At 43.1% G+C, this 13,616-nt stretch overlaps 1 protein-coding gene across 1 annotated transcript in view; it reads left to right on the top strand.

Moving 5' to 3' along the window:
- Positions 1-8,071, top strand: part of cfap91 (cilia and flagella associated protein 91) — an 81,354-nt gene extending 73,283 nt beyond the window's left edge. The window contains exon 18 of the mRNA XM_033033415.1: positions 6,628-8,071. The gene's annotated coding sequence lies outside the window, so the exon portion shown is untranslated. The remainder of the gene's footprint in view (positions 1-6,627) is intronic.
- Positions 8,072-13,616: the final 5,545 nt, after the last annotated feature.

The following is a 13,616-nucleotide window of genomic DNA, read 5'->3' as shown; positions in this document are numbered from 1 at the left end:
ACATAGAAACATAGAAAATAGGTGCAGGAGTAGGCCATTCGGCCCTTCGAGCCTGCACCGCCATTCAATATGATCATGGCTGATCATCCAACTCAGTATCCTGTACCTGCCTTCTCTCCATACCCCCTGATCCCTTTAGCCACAAGGGCCACATCTAACTCCCTCTTAAATATAACCAATGAACTGGCCTCAACTACCTTCTGCGGGAGAGAATTCCAGAGATTCACCACTCTCTGTGTGAAAAAAGTTTTCCTCATCTCGGTCCTAAAAGATTTCCCCCTTATCCTTAAACTGTGACCCCTTGTTCTGGACTTCCCCAACATCGGGAACAATCTTCCTGCATCTAGCCTGTCCAACCCCTTAAGAATTTTGTAAGTTTCTATAAGATCCCCCCTCAATCTTCTAAATTCTAGCGAGTACAAACCGAGTCTATCCAGTCTTTCTTCATATGAAAGTCCTGACATCCCAGGAATCAGTCTGGTGAACCTTCTCTATACTCCCTCTATGGCAAGAATGTCTTTCCTCAGATTAGGAGACCAAAACTGTACGCAATACTCCAGGTGTGGTCTCACCAAGACCCTGTACAACTGCAGTAGAACCTCCCTGCTCCTATACTCAAATCCTTTTGCTATGAATGCTAACATACCATTCGCCTTCTTCACTGCCTGCTGCACCTGCATGCCTACTTTTAATGACTGGTGTACCATGACACCCAGGTCTCGTTGCATCTCCCCCTTTCCTAATCGGCCACCATTCAGATAATAATCTACTTTCCTGTTTTTGCCACCAAAGTGGATAACCTCACATTTATCCACATTATACTGCATCTGCCATGCATTTGCCCACTCACCCAGCCTATCCAAGTCACCTTGCAGCCTCCTAGCATCCTCCTCACAGCTAACACTGCCCCCCAGCTTCGGGTCATCCGCAAACTTGGAGATGTTGCATTCAATTCCCTCGTCCAAATCATTAATATATATCGTAAATAGCTGGGGTCCCAGAACTGAGCCTTGCGGTACCCCACTAGTCACTGCCTGCCATTGTGAAAAGGACCCGTTTACTCCTACTCTTTGCTTCCTGTCTGCCAGCCAATTCTCTATCCACATCAATACTGAACCCCCAATACCGTGTGCTTTAAGTTTGTATACTAATCTCTTATGTGGGACCTTGTCGAAAGCCTTCTGAAAGTCCAGATATAACACATCCACTGGTTCTCCCTTATCCACTCTACTAGTTACATCCTCGAAAAATTCTATAAGATTCGTCAGACATGATTTACCCTTCATAAATCCATGCTGACTTTGTCCAATGATTTCACCACTTTCCAAATGTGCTGCTATCCTATCTTTAATAACTGATTCTAGCAGTTTCCCCACTACCGACGTTAGACTAACTGGTCTGTAATTCCCTGTTTTCTCTCTCCCTCCCTTTTTAAAAAGTGGTGTTACATTAGCTACCCTCCAATCCTCAGGAACTACTCCAGAATCTAAAGAGTTTTGAAAGATTATCACTAATGCATCCACTATTTCTGGGGCTACTTCCTTAAGTACTCTGGGATGCAGCCTATCTGGCCCTGGGGATTTATCGGCCTTTAATCCATTCAATTTACCTAACACCACTTCCCGGCTAACCTGGATTTCACTCAGTTCCTCCATCTCATTTGACCCCCGGTCCCCTGCTATTTCCGGCAGATTATTTATGTCTTCCTTAGTGAAGACAGAACCAAAGTAGTTATTCAATTGGTCTGCCATGTCCTTGTTCCCCATGATCAATTCACCCGTTTCTGACTGCAAGGGACCTACATTTGATTTAACTAATCCATACTCAAGATGGCGGCGCTGGCTTAACAGCTGCGGCCCACCTGCAGTCCGTCTGTTTTTTTTATTTCGTTTTGTTCTTTGTCACGTCTTAGTTAATTTTGTTTTATTAAGTTGTGTATGTGTGTGGGTGGGGTGGGAGAAACATGCTTTGGTCTCTTCCCTCGGGGGGATGCGACTTTTTCTTCGGTCGTATTCCCCGTCTCCGGCTGCGCTGAGGCCTAATGGCGGAGCTGGCGGCACCGAAGCTGTAGCAGCAGCGGCAGCGGAGACCTGACTCGGCACCGAAGCTGTGGCGGCGGCAGCGGCGGCAGCGGGGACCCGGCTCGGCACCGAAGTTGTGGCGGCGGCGGCGGCAGCGGCAGCGGCAGCGGAGGAGACCTGACTCGGCACCGAAGCTGTGGAGGCGGCAGCGGCAGCGGCGGCGGCGACCCGACTCGGCCCTGGAGCTGTGGCAGCGGCAGCGGCGGCGGCGGAGACCTGACTCGGCACCGAAGTTGTGGCGGCGGCAGCGGCAGCAGCGGCGGAGGAGACCCGGCTCGGCCCAGGAGTTGTAGCGGGGGCGGCGGCAGCAGCGGAGACCCGGCTCGGCACCGAAGTTGTGGCGGCGGCAGCGGCAGCGGCGGCGGAGGAGGCGACCCGACTCGGCCCTGGAGTTGTGGCGGAGGCAGCAACAGCAGCGGAGTTTGAACCGTCGCCTCGGCGCAGAGGGAGAACAAAGAGGGAAGAGACAGAGACTTTAAGATTTTTGCCTTCCACCACAGTGAGGAGGTGTTTGGTGAACTCACTGTGGTGGATGTTAAATTTGTGTTGATTGTGTGTTTTTGCCATTTTTTAAATTATATGTATGACTGCAGGGAAACAAAATTTCGTTCAGACCGAAAGGTCTGAATGACAATAAACCGAATCTAATCTAATCTAATCTAATCTTTTTCTCTTCACATATCTATAAAAGCTTTTGCAGTCAGTTTTTATGTTCCCTGCCAGTTTTCTTTCATAATCTATTTTCCCTTTCCTAATTAAGCCCTTTGTCCTCCTCTGCTGGTCTCTGAATTTCTCCCAGTCCTCTGGTAGGCTGCTTTTTCTGGCTAATTTGTACGCTTCATCTTTTGTTTTGATACTATCCCTGATTTCCCTTGTTATCCACGGATGCACTACCTTCCCTGATTTATTTTTTTGCCAAACTGGGATGAACAATTGTTGTAGTTCATCCATGCAGTCTTTAAATGCCTTCCATTGCATATCCACCGTCAACCCATTAAGAATCAATCGCCAGTCTATCTTGGCCAATTCACGTCTCATACCCTCAAAGTTACCTTTCTTTAAGTTCAGGACCCTTGTTTCTGAATTAACAATGTCACTCTCCATCCTAATGAAGAAATCAACCATATTATGGTCACTCTTGCCCAAGGGGCCACGCACAACAAGACTGCTAACTAACCCTTCCTCATTACTCAATACCCAATCTAGAATAGCCTGCTCTCTCGTTGGTTCCTCTACATGTTGGTTTAGAAAACTATCCCGCATACATTCCAAGAAATCCTCTTCCTCAGCACCCTTGTCAATTTGATTCACCCAATCTATATGTAGATTGAAGTCACCCATTATAACAGTTTTACCTTTGTTGCACGCATTTCTAATTTCCTGTTTGATGCCATCCCCAACTCCACTACTACTGTTAGGTGGCCTGTACACAACACCCACCAGCGTTTTCTGCCCCTTAGTGTTTCGCAGCTCTACCCATATCGATTCCACATCCTCCAAGCTAATGTCCTTCCTTTCTATTGCGTTAATCTGCTCTTTAACCAGCAACTCTACCCCATCCACCTCCTTTCCCTTTCTGTCTATCCCTCCTGAATATTGAATATCCCTGGATGTTCAGCTCCCAGCCTTGGTCACCCTGGAGCCATGTCTCCGTGATCCCAACTATATCATAGTCATTAATAGCTATCTGCACATTCAACTCATCCACCTTATTACGAATGCTCCTTGCATTGAGACACAAAGCCTTCAGGCTTGTTTTTACAACACTCTTACCCCTTATACTATTATGCTGAAAAGTGGCCCTTTTTGATTTTTGCCTTGGATTTGTCTGCCTGCCACTTTTACTTTTCACCTTGCTACCTATTGCTTCTACCCTCATTTTACACCCCTCTGTCTCTACGCTCACACATTTAAGAAACCCTTTCCCTTTAATCCATCCTCCACTATCCCATTCGACACCCCACCCCCTTACGGGGGGTTTCCTCACGGTCGGGGAAACAGGAACCAGAGAGCATAGATTTAGTAGACCTGAAGGGCAACTTTGTAACACCAAGGTCGGCATTGACGAGTTGGGCCAAAGGGCCTGTTTCTGTACTGTCTGACTCGGTCAAACCAGGAAACATTGTGTTGGTGTTGATACTAACATCCATAATCACAAACATACCCTATATATGTTTTTTCTATTTAGCATTTACCTTCCCTATTCCTCCTTTCAGAAAATATTAAGTGCTAGACATTTTTATTGGTATTGACAGTGGAAATTAGTTTGGCAAATCACAAACAAATTAGTTTACAAATCACAATCATTGCAAATCATATACAACATGTCAAATTGAATGGCATGGTAAAGTATGGAGCCATTTAGTAACATCCAAGAAATATGAAATGGAAGCAGGCATAGACCATAGCCCTGGAGCCTGCATGATTAATATGAGTGATCAGATTGTATGTACAACTTCACATTTCCTGCTTATCCCCCATAACTTGGCACCCCATTGCTCTGGAACACTTCTTTTATTTTCTAATGCTAAATTGTCAATAGTGGAAGGGCATGTTGCGATGAGGACATTGTGGTCTCTATCTGTACCCTGGTGCAGAATTACAAAGTACTGGAGTTACTCAGCGGGTCAGGCAGCATGCCTGGGGAACATGGATAGGCGACGTTTCCGGTCTAGACCCTTCTTCAGATTGAAGTGTCCCGACCAGAAACGTCACCGAGTTACTCTTCTGTCTTTTTTTTATAAACCAGCATCCACAGAATCCATTCCAGTGAACCTGCCTCCATGGCAAGTGTAACCTTAATTAAATACAGTCAACATGTCACTGCAAGAGTGGTCCCATCAAAGCCCCTTAAAATCGAGGTGGAACTTTCCTCTCATTTATTCTGTTTCTCTCCCAGGTATTCTTCTGGTGTAGCCCTCTTCTCCCTCAGAGTTTAACTAGAGGGGTAACATTTTCACACAGAGGGTGTATGGAACAAACTGCCAGAGGAGGTAGTTGAGGCTGGGATTATCTCAATGTTTAAGAAACAGATGTATGGATAGGACAGGTTTGGGGGGATATGGACCAAGCGCAGGCAGGCGCGACTAGTCTCGCTGGGGCATAGTGGCCGGTGTGGGCAAGTTGGGCTGAAGGACCTATTTCACACTGTATCACTCGATGACTCGACTCCCAGATTTTGCAACAATGAGGCACCCTTTATTTCCACCTGAATCCAAGTCTTCCACAATAGGTTGCATGAAATTCTACAGCCTGGTTCTGCAGTGAACTCAACAAACCTGGAGTTATTGAGGAGCAGACAAAGTGTAGATACAATGAACGGTAGATACTGGCTTAAACCAAAGATAAACACAAAGCGCTGGAGTAACTCAGTGGATCAGGCAGCATCTCTGGGGAAAAAGGACGGGTGACATTTTGGGTCGGGACCTTCGGACTCTGAGTTACTCCAGCACTTTGTATCTATTAGTGAGAAGCTCTTTAAATCGTGCAAGGAAAGGGAGTAGAATGCTGCTGTGGAGAGCAGGTTGCCAGTGTCTAACTCACACATCGCAGCCTTGGTGCCTGTGGACCAGATATTCCTTGCCTGGTTCACACATTATGTTGGCTGCATTGATGAAGCCCAGTTGTCACACTTGTTTGACGCAAGGACCATCAACTTGCTACGCTGCAACTTAGCATATGTTTGGGATGTAAGCAATGAACCATGGAGTTCACTTTGACAATCGGTCTGAGGCTTACAATCAATACCTGTGGACCAGTGACATACCAATCCCAGTCTAGTAAATCTCAGTTAAAACAATACAGACTATCAATTGACTTTTAATGGAAAGCACCCTTTAAAAAAACTTCTCTCTCATGTTCAGCTGCTTAATAATCTCGGACTGTTACTGGTGTTGTATTTCCCTTCACTTCTGCTTTCACTCGTCCAGCCTCGTGCAAGGATAGACCCTCTTCATCCTCATCTTACCTCCACGCCCATTAGATGCCACAGCACAGGATTTTCCATTCTCCCCTCTGTTTCAACAAAAGAGGTGGCGGTGGTACAAAGCCTGGATACAGATGAGGGGGGTTGGCAGACAGATGGAGTAAGTGACAAAGGCTAGAGGTGGAAAAAGAGACGAGGATCTAAAACTTTACCTCTGCATTCTCCAGCTTCTGATGATGATGATCACATTGTCAGATCTGACTACTCAAACCTCATCACGGTGGCACAGCGGTAGAGTTGCTGCCTTACAGCAAAATACAGCGCCAGAGACACAGGTTCGATCCCGACTACGGGCGCTGTCTGTATGGAGTTTGTACGTTCTCCCCGTGACCTGTGTGGGTTTTCTCCGAGATCTTCGGTTTCCTCCCACACTCCAAAGACATACAGGTTTGTAGGTTAATTGGCTTGATAAATGTAAAATTGTTCAAGTTGGCGATATGCAGAGTACTACCCTGCTAACTACAAAATTCAGAAGGTTCAGAAGGTTCATCAGCTTTAGACAATAGAATCTTCATTGCTTTGATCATTTCAAAACAATAATATATATTGTTTTCCTTTCAGGTATTTACTGCGATGTTTCTGAAAAGAAGAAATCTGGCTAGGTTGAAGACTTTCATTTAATTTTTGTGTTCTTATTTTACATACAATTTATCCACAAGGTCCTCCAATAACCCAATCCATAACTAACGTGTAGAAATCAAACTATATATAGTACCAGCATTGCGGTGCACTCACAACGAGATTCAACGTGTAAAACACAACCAGCTCTGTCTGAACTAGATAAAAGAACCTGATTCAAGTAATCACATTTGCAAGATCACTCTGTCGGGAACCACCTCTTTTGCCCCCCCCCCCCCCCCCCGCCAAACATTGCTGACCACTCATTTTATTTAATTCAAGACATTGTCCTCCACCCAGCACTGTGATCTCATGCTGCTGTAAATGCTGCATTGCCCTCTCTCTGCACAAGAGGCGTTGCTTGAGATCTCAAAATGTTATAGAATTAGTGCTTTTATTTTTCTGTTTACATAAATATTTCAACTTAAATTGCTTGATATTTCAAAAGATTAACAGGTGGCAAAGACTAGGCTAACTCTGAAAGGTTTCCTGAGCAGTGTTTATGGTGCCCCCTCTCATATGATGAGATTCTGTAAGCAGGCAGGGTCTCACCACTGGTTACATCCTCCGAGTGAGTTGCCAATAGGACATCTGCAGATGTTTGCAAATAGCCACAGCACTGTGCAACTTGACCATATTCTGTTTTAGTAACGGCATTCAAGATTATTTTGGGTTTACAATTACTACACTGAATTGATGAGATTTGCCAAGTTTTGATTTTACTGTAATTCCCAAGTCGCTCACAACTGAACAGCTCCATCGTGGAGACGTATGTTGATTTCATGCAATGTTTTTCACTTGCAGCATTATCTAGTTTAAATGCGTAACTTGTACTCTGCTGGTCCTCTGTTGATATTGGTAATCAATGAGAATAACACCTATTTGCTCCACATGTTTCAAGCCCATTTGCAACTTGTGGCGTGGTTACGCCTTCTTCAGTAATCTTGCCATTGCAGCATTGAAAGAATGCACTGCAAATCACACGGGGGCAAAATGCAGGGCATTAGGTAGAATTACAGACTGCAGAATGCATTTTATCTTAAGCATAAATGACTGATCAACTAATTTCCTTAAAAATATGTGAGGTAGCACTCCAGTGCTTAGGGTGCTGTCATTTACGGATATTTTGGAGAGGTTGCGTTACCATTTGTTGCTTTTGGTGTTAGCTTTGATGATTAAAGTGTATTTACAATACTGTTGATCACTGTTGTATAAAATTGATCTGTAACAGTAATCAATGAAAGTGATGGAAGAATCCCACGTTGATACAAATGGATTTTGGAAATTTCAGTTTGAACACAAAGTCCACTTGATCAGGCAGTTAAAATCATTTCAACTTGATTCAAATGTATCTGCTTAACATGTAAATAAAAAGATTGACTGTCAACGCCTCTTCTGTTCATGATAAGTAGTCATGAGGTTAACACGTCTGATAATGAAGACACAGGTCAGGTGTCACAACTTCCTTCAACAACCTCATAACAATCTCTCTCGCTGAAACCTTGTTAAGGCCAAAGTTGGGCAGCTTCTTATCCCAAGATTCAAAGAGATGCACAGCACAGGAACCAGCCCTTCAGCCCATCTTGGCCATGTTGAGTTGGCATACCTGGTTGGTCCTATATGCCTGCATCTGATCCATATCCTTCCAACCCCTCCCTATCCATCGACCTGTCCAAATGTCTTTTAAAAGTCACATTTGTATCCATTCCAATAGCTTTCTCTCCCAAATAATTGTGGCAGTTTCAAAGTCTGCAGGATCAAATTTCCCCCCAACTATCTGGCTTGGTGAAGGAACAGGAGAAAGCACATACAGTGCCCTCCATAATATTTGGGACAAAGACCCATCATTTATTTATTTGCCTCTGTACTCCACAATTTGAGATTTGTAATTTAAAAGAAATCACATGTGGATAAAGTGCACATTGTCAGATTTTAATAAAGGCCATTGTTATACATTTTGGTTTCACCATGTAGAAATTACAGTTGTGTTTATACATAGTCCCCCATTTCAGGGCACCATAATGTTTGGGACACATGGCTTCACATGTGTTTGTAATTGCTCAGGTGTGTTTAATTGCCTCCTTAATGCAGGTATAAGAGAGCTCTCAGCACCTAGTCTTTCCTCCAGTCTTTCCATCATCTTTGGAAACTTTTATTGCTGTTTATCAACATGAGGACCAAAGTTGTGCCAATGAAAGTCAAAGAAGTCATTATGAGACTGAGAAACAAGATAAAACTGTTGGAGACATCAGCCAAACCTTAGGCTTACCAAAAACAACTGTTTGGAACATCATTAAGAAGAAAGAGAGCACTGGTGAGCTTACTAATCGCAAAGGGACTGGCAGGCTAAGGAAGACCTCCACAGCTGATTACAGATGAATTCTCTCTATAATAAAGAAACATCCCCAAACACCTGTCCGACAGATCTGAAACATTCAGGAGTCAGGTGTGGATTTGTCAGTGACCACTGTCCGCAGAAGACTTCATGAACAGAAATACAGAGGCTACACTGCAAGATGCAAACTACTGGTTAGCCGCAAAAATTGGATGGCCAGGTTACAGTTTGCCAAGAAGTACTTAAAAGAGCAACCACAGTTATGGAAAAAGGTCGTGGACAGATGAGACGAAGATTAACTTATATCAGAGTGATGGCAAGAGCAAAGTATAGAGGAGAGAAGGAACTGCCCAAGATCCAAAGCATACCACCTCATCTGTGAAACATGGTGGTGGGGGTGTTATGGCCTGGTCATGTATGGCTGCTGAAGGTACTGGCTCACTTATCTTCATTGATGATACAACTGCTGATGGTAGTAGCATAATGAATTCTGAAGTGTATAGACACATCCTATCTGCTCAAGTACAAACAAATGCCTCAAAACACATTGGCTGACAGTTCATTCTACAGCAAGACAATGATCCCAAACATACTGCTAAAGCAACAAAGGAGTTTTTCAAAGCTGAACAATGGTCAAATCTTGAGTGGCCAAGTCAATCACCCGATCTGAACCCAATTGAGCATGCCTTTTATATGCTGAAGAGAAAACTGAAGGGGACTAGCCCCCAAAACAAACATTAGCTAAAGATGGCTGCAATACAGGCCTGGCAGAGCATCACCAGAGAAGACACCCAGCAACTGGTGATGTCCATGAATCGCAGACTTCAAGCAGTCATTGCATGCAAAGGATATGCAACAAAATACTAAACATGGCTACTTTCATTTACATGACATTGCTGTGTCCCAAACATTATGGTGCCCTGAAATGGGGGGACTATGTATAAACACTGCTGTAATTTCTACATGGTCTTTGTCCCAAACATTATGGAGGCCACTGTGTATCTAAAAAAAAAGCATGACAAAGTCAGAGTGTTAAAGTTACAGTGATAGGAAGCAAAGTGGAGACATGCAGCTTGTTGAGATCGCCAACGGCGAAGGGAGAAAAATGTTCTGTCCTCAAGGCCATTCATCTCAATTCCCTATTGACAGATTAGAACTACATGAAGTAATATGTGTGTATATATCATTTCACACAGTCTGTCTACTAATTCCATTAAGTTACATACAGTATATCAAAACCCAAAGTGTTTGAATGTAATAACATAGAACTACAGGTGCTGGATTACCAAAGAAAGACATAAAGTGCTGGAGTAACTCAGTGGGACAGGCATCATCTCTGGAGAACATGGATTGGCGATGTTTCAGGTCGATAGAAGAAGGGTCCTGACCCGAAACATTAACTATCTATGTTCTGCAGTAATGCTGCCAAACCCGCTGAATTAGTCTAGCATTTTGGATTTTTCAAAGTATTTAAACTCTTCTATATAATTCTCCTTGATGTCTGATATCATAAATCGATGTGCAGCAAATATATTTCATCAAATGCATGACCTTCCGACACTTCAATCAGAATAGTTTCATTTGGACGTTACCTGGCTTGTAAACTGAATAGAAAGGTGCAGGAGGAGGCCATTCGACCCTTTGGGCCAGCAACCCCATTCAATAAGATCATGGCTTATCATCCTAAATCTGTACCCCATTCCTACTTTCTCCCCATATCCCTTGATTCCGTTAGCCCGAAGAGCTATACCTAACTCTTGAAAACATCCAGTGAATTGGCCTCCACTGCCTTCTGTGGCAGACAATTCCACAGATTCACAACTCTCTGGGTGAAAAAGATTTTCCTCATCTCAGTACTAAATGGCCTGCCCCTTATTCTTAATTTGTGACCCATGGTTCTGGACTATCCCAACATGGGGAACGTTTTTCCTGCATCTAGCCTGTCCAATCCCTTAAGAATTTTATATGTTTCTATAAGATTCCCTCTAATCCTTCTAATTTCCAGTGAATACAAGCCCAGTCGATCCATTCTTTTATCATATGTCAGTCCCGCCATCTCGGGAATTAACCTAGTGAACCTACGCTGCACTCCCTCAATAGCAGAAATTATCAATTCTGCCCCACACAGTCTGAATAAATGGATGGCCGGTCAAAATCTTTAAATATGCACAAATACAAAAGCAGACACATTTTGTTGCAGTTGAATCCCTTGAGCATAATCTAGGGTTTGTCATACAGCACAGAAACAGGCCCTTTGGCCCAACTCATTCATGCAGACCAAGATGCCCCATCTAAAATAGTTCTATTTGCCCATTAAACTTTTCCGATCCATGTAACTGCCCAAGTGTCTTTTACAAGCTGTTGTAGTATCTGACACAACTTGTGGCAGGGAAATTCCACAAAATGGACAAACTTAGATGAACAAAATTCAACTTACGACTCCAGTTTTGTCATTTAACAGGAATTAAATTGTCGGAAGGCATTTGCTATACGGTATGAAAACTATCTAGAAACCATGGAGAGCACGGAGTGAGAGAAAATCTCAAGACATTTTTCCTCTAATTAGCCACGGCCATATATCTTCCAGCAAGTACTTGGCTGCCAGTGTGGATGAGGTCTAATCACAATGCTTATGTCTTCAAAAGAACGAGACTTCTTAATTTAACTGTGATCTTGAACAATGGAGTTTATAAACCACAAGATGAAACCACTCCTGCAACTGTCATAGTTAGAAATGTTTCCAGTACTGGCTTGTGATTGATTTCAAATTGCTGGATAATACATTCAGAGAAAATTGAAGCATAGTTAAAATTATGAGCAAGAACCATATAAATAGAATTTCTGTAGTGAAATGAAATTCTGAAGTTCAATGGAGTATTTTGAAGCAGAATCAAATGAAAATATGATTTTGTGCTTGAAAGAAACAAACAACATAACTGTGAGAGAGTGAGACACTGAATCTTTGAGATCCCTCTTGTATTCCAATTTCAATGTTAAAATTTGATAAAAGTCAGAGGGAGAAAAATCCTGCATTTGATTAGAATGTTTCTCTACCTCAGAATATGCCAAGGCATTTTATAGACAGTGAACCTTCTGAAGTTTATGCAATGTAGGTTGTATGTAGAAAAATCTCAAGCAACAATGAATTAAAGAGATATTGAAATCATCCAGACACTCAGCAGGTCAGGCAGCATCTGCAGAGTTCACCTTATCAGGCAAATGAATTTCATGGGAACTGGAAGGGTGAGAATACCTATACAAGAGTTTTAAATTGAAGAGAGCGTAAGGCAAGACGAGAACGAAGGGAGAGGTGGAGAGCTCTCTGAGGTGACTTTACTGAATTCAGTGCAGGTTGAAAGACGGTCTATCTGGAAGGTAGTAAATGGAGCGAGTTGAATAAGGGCAACGAGAAATAAATCAACTGTCAGACGGAGGACAACAACTGCTAGAAACTTGACAAAAGTGCTGGGAATATTCAGGTCTCACAGAGTTGGGAGACTGACAATGTTATACAGATACCTGAAAATATGCATGCACATTATTTATTATAATATCAATCTTTATAATAAATGTTGTATAATAAAGCATAATTCACATTTCTGAGGCATGGCTTCCAATTCGTTCCACAAGATTAATAACTAAAATTTCAGGGGAATTATTAAAGTGTCAGTGAATATTTGAAAAGAACTGTGCACCAAACATATAATTACCAATCAAGTACGAGGGATAATTTTTTCTTTTAGGTATAGTTTTTTAACAGTTGGGGAACATTTGTTCTCATCATGGCTCCATTCAATTATAGTCAGTGTAATTCTGGAGACATTTTATTTTAATACATTTTATTTGACTCATGGTCGAGGAAATGTAGCAATTATGCTGAAGTTACTGCCCGATAATGTAGAGAGGGATTTTATCTGAAAATAAGTACTAAAAGGAAGACTGGTCAAATGATGGCCACTCTTAACACGTTAATTCCATATTTGCTTGAGTGATCAATAGACAATAGGTGCAGGAGTAGGCCATTCAGCCCTTCGAGCCAGCACCGCCATTCAATGTCATCATGGCTGATAATCCCCAATCAGTACCCCATTCCTGCCTTCTCCCCATATCCCCTGATTCCGCTATTTTTAAGAGCCCTATCTAGCTCTCTCTTGAAAGCATCCAGAGAACCTGCCTCCACCGCCCTCTGAGGCAGTGAATTCCACAGACTCGCCACTCTCTGTGAGAAAAAGTGTTTCCTCGCATCCGTTCTAAATGGCTTACTCCTTATTCTTAAACTGTGGCCCCTGGATCTGGACTCCCCCAACATCGGGAACATGTTTCCTGCCTCTAGTGTGTCCAAGCCCTTAACAATCTTATATGTTTCAATGAGATTGCCTCTCATCCTTCTAAACTCCAGTGTACAAGCCCAGCTGCTCCATTCTCTCAGCATATGACAGTCCCGCCATCCCGGGAATTAACCTTGTAAACCTACGCTGCACTCCCTCAATAGCAAGAATGTCCTTCCTCAAATTAGGGGACCAAAACTGGACACAATACTCCAGGTGTGGTCTCACTAGGGCTCTGTACAACTGCAGAAGGACCTCTTTGCTCCTAT

Source organism: Amblyraja radiata, chromosome 14, assembly GCF_010909765.2.
Source record: "Amblyraja radiata isolate CabotCenter1 chromosome 14, sAmbRad1.1.pri, whole genome shotgun sequence".
Taxonomy (NCBI): Eukaryota; Metazoa; Chordata; class Chondrichthyes; order Rajiformes; family Rajidae; genus Amblyraja; species Amblyraja radiata.
Note: the sequence above shows the minus strand (reverse complement) of the source record. Positions and strands in the feature narration are given on the sequence as shown.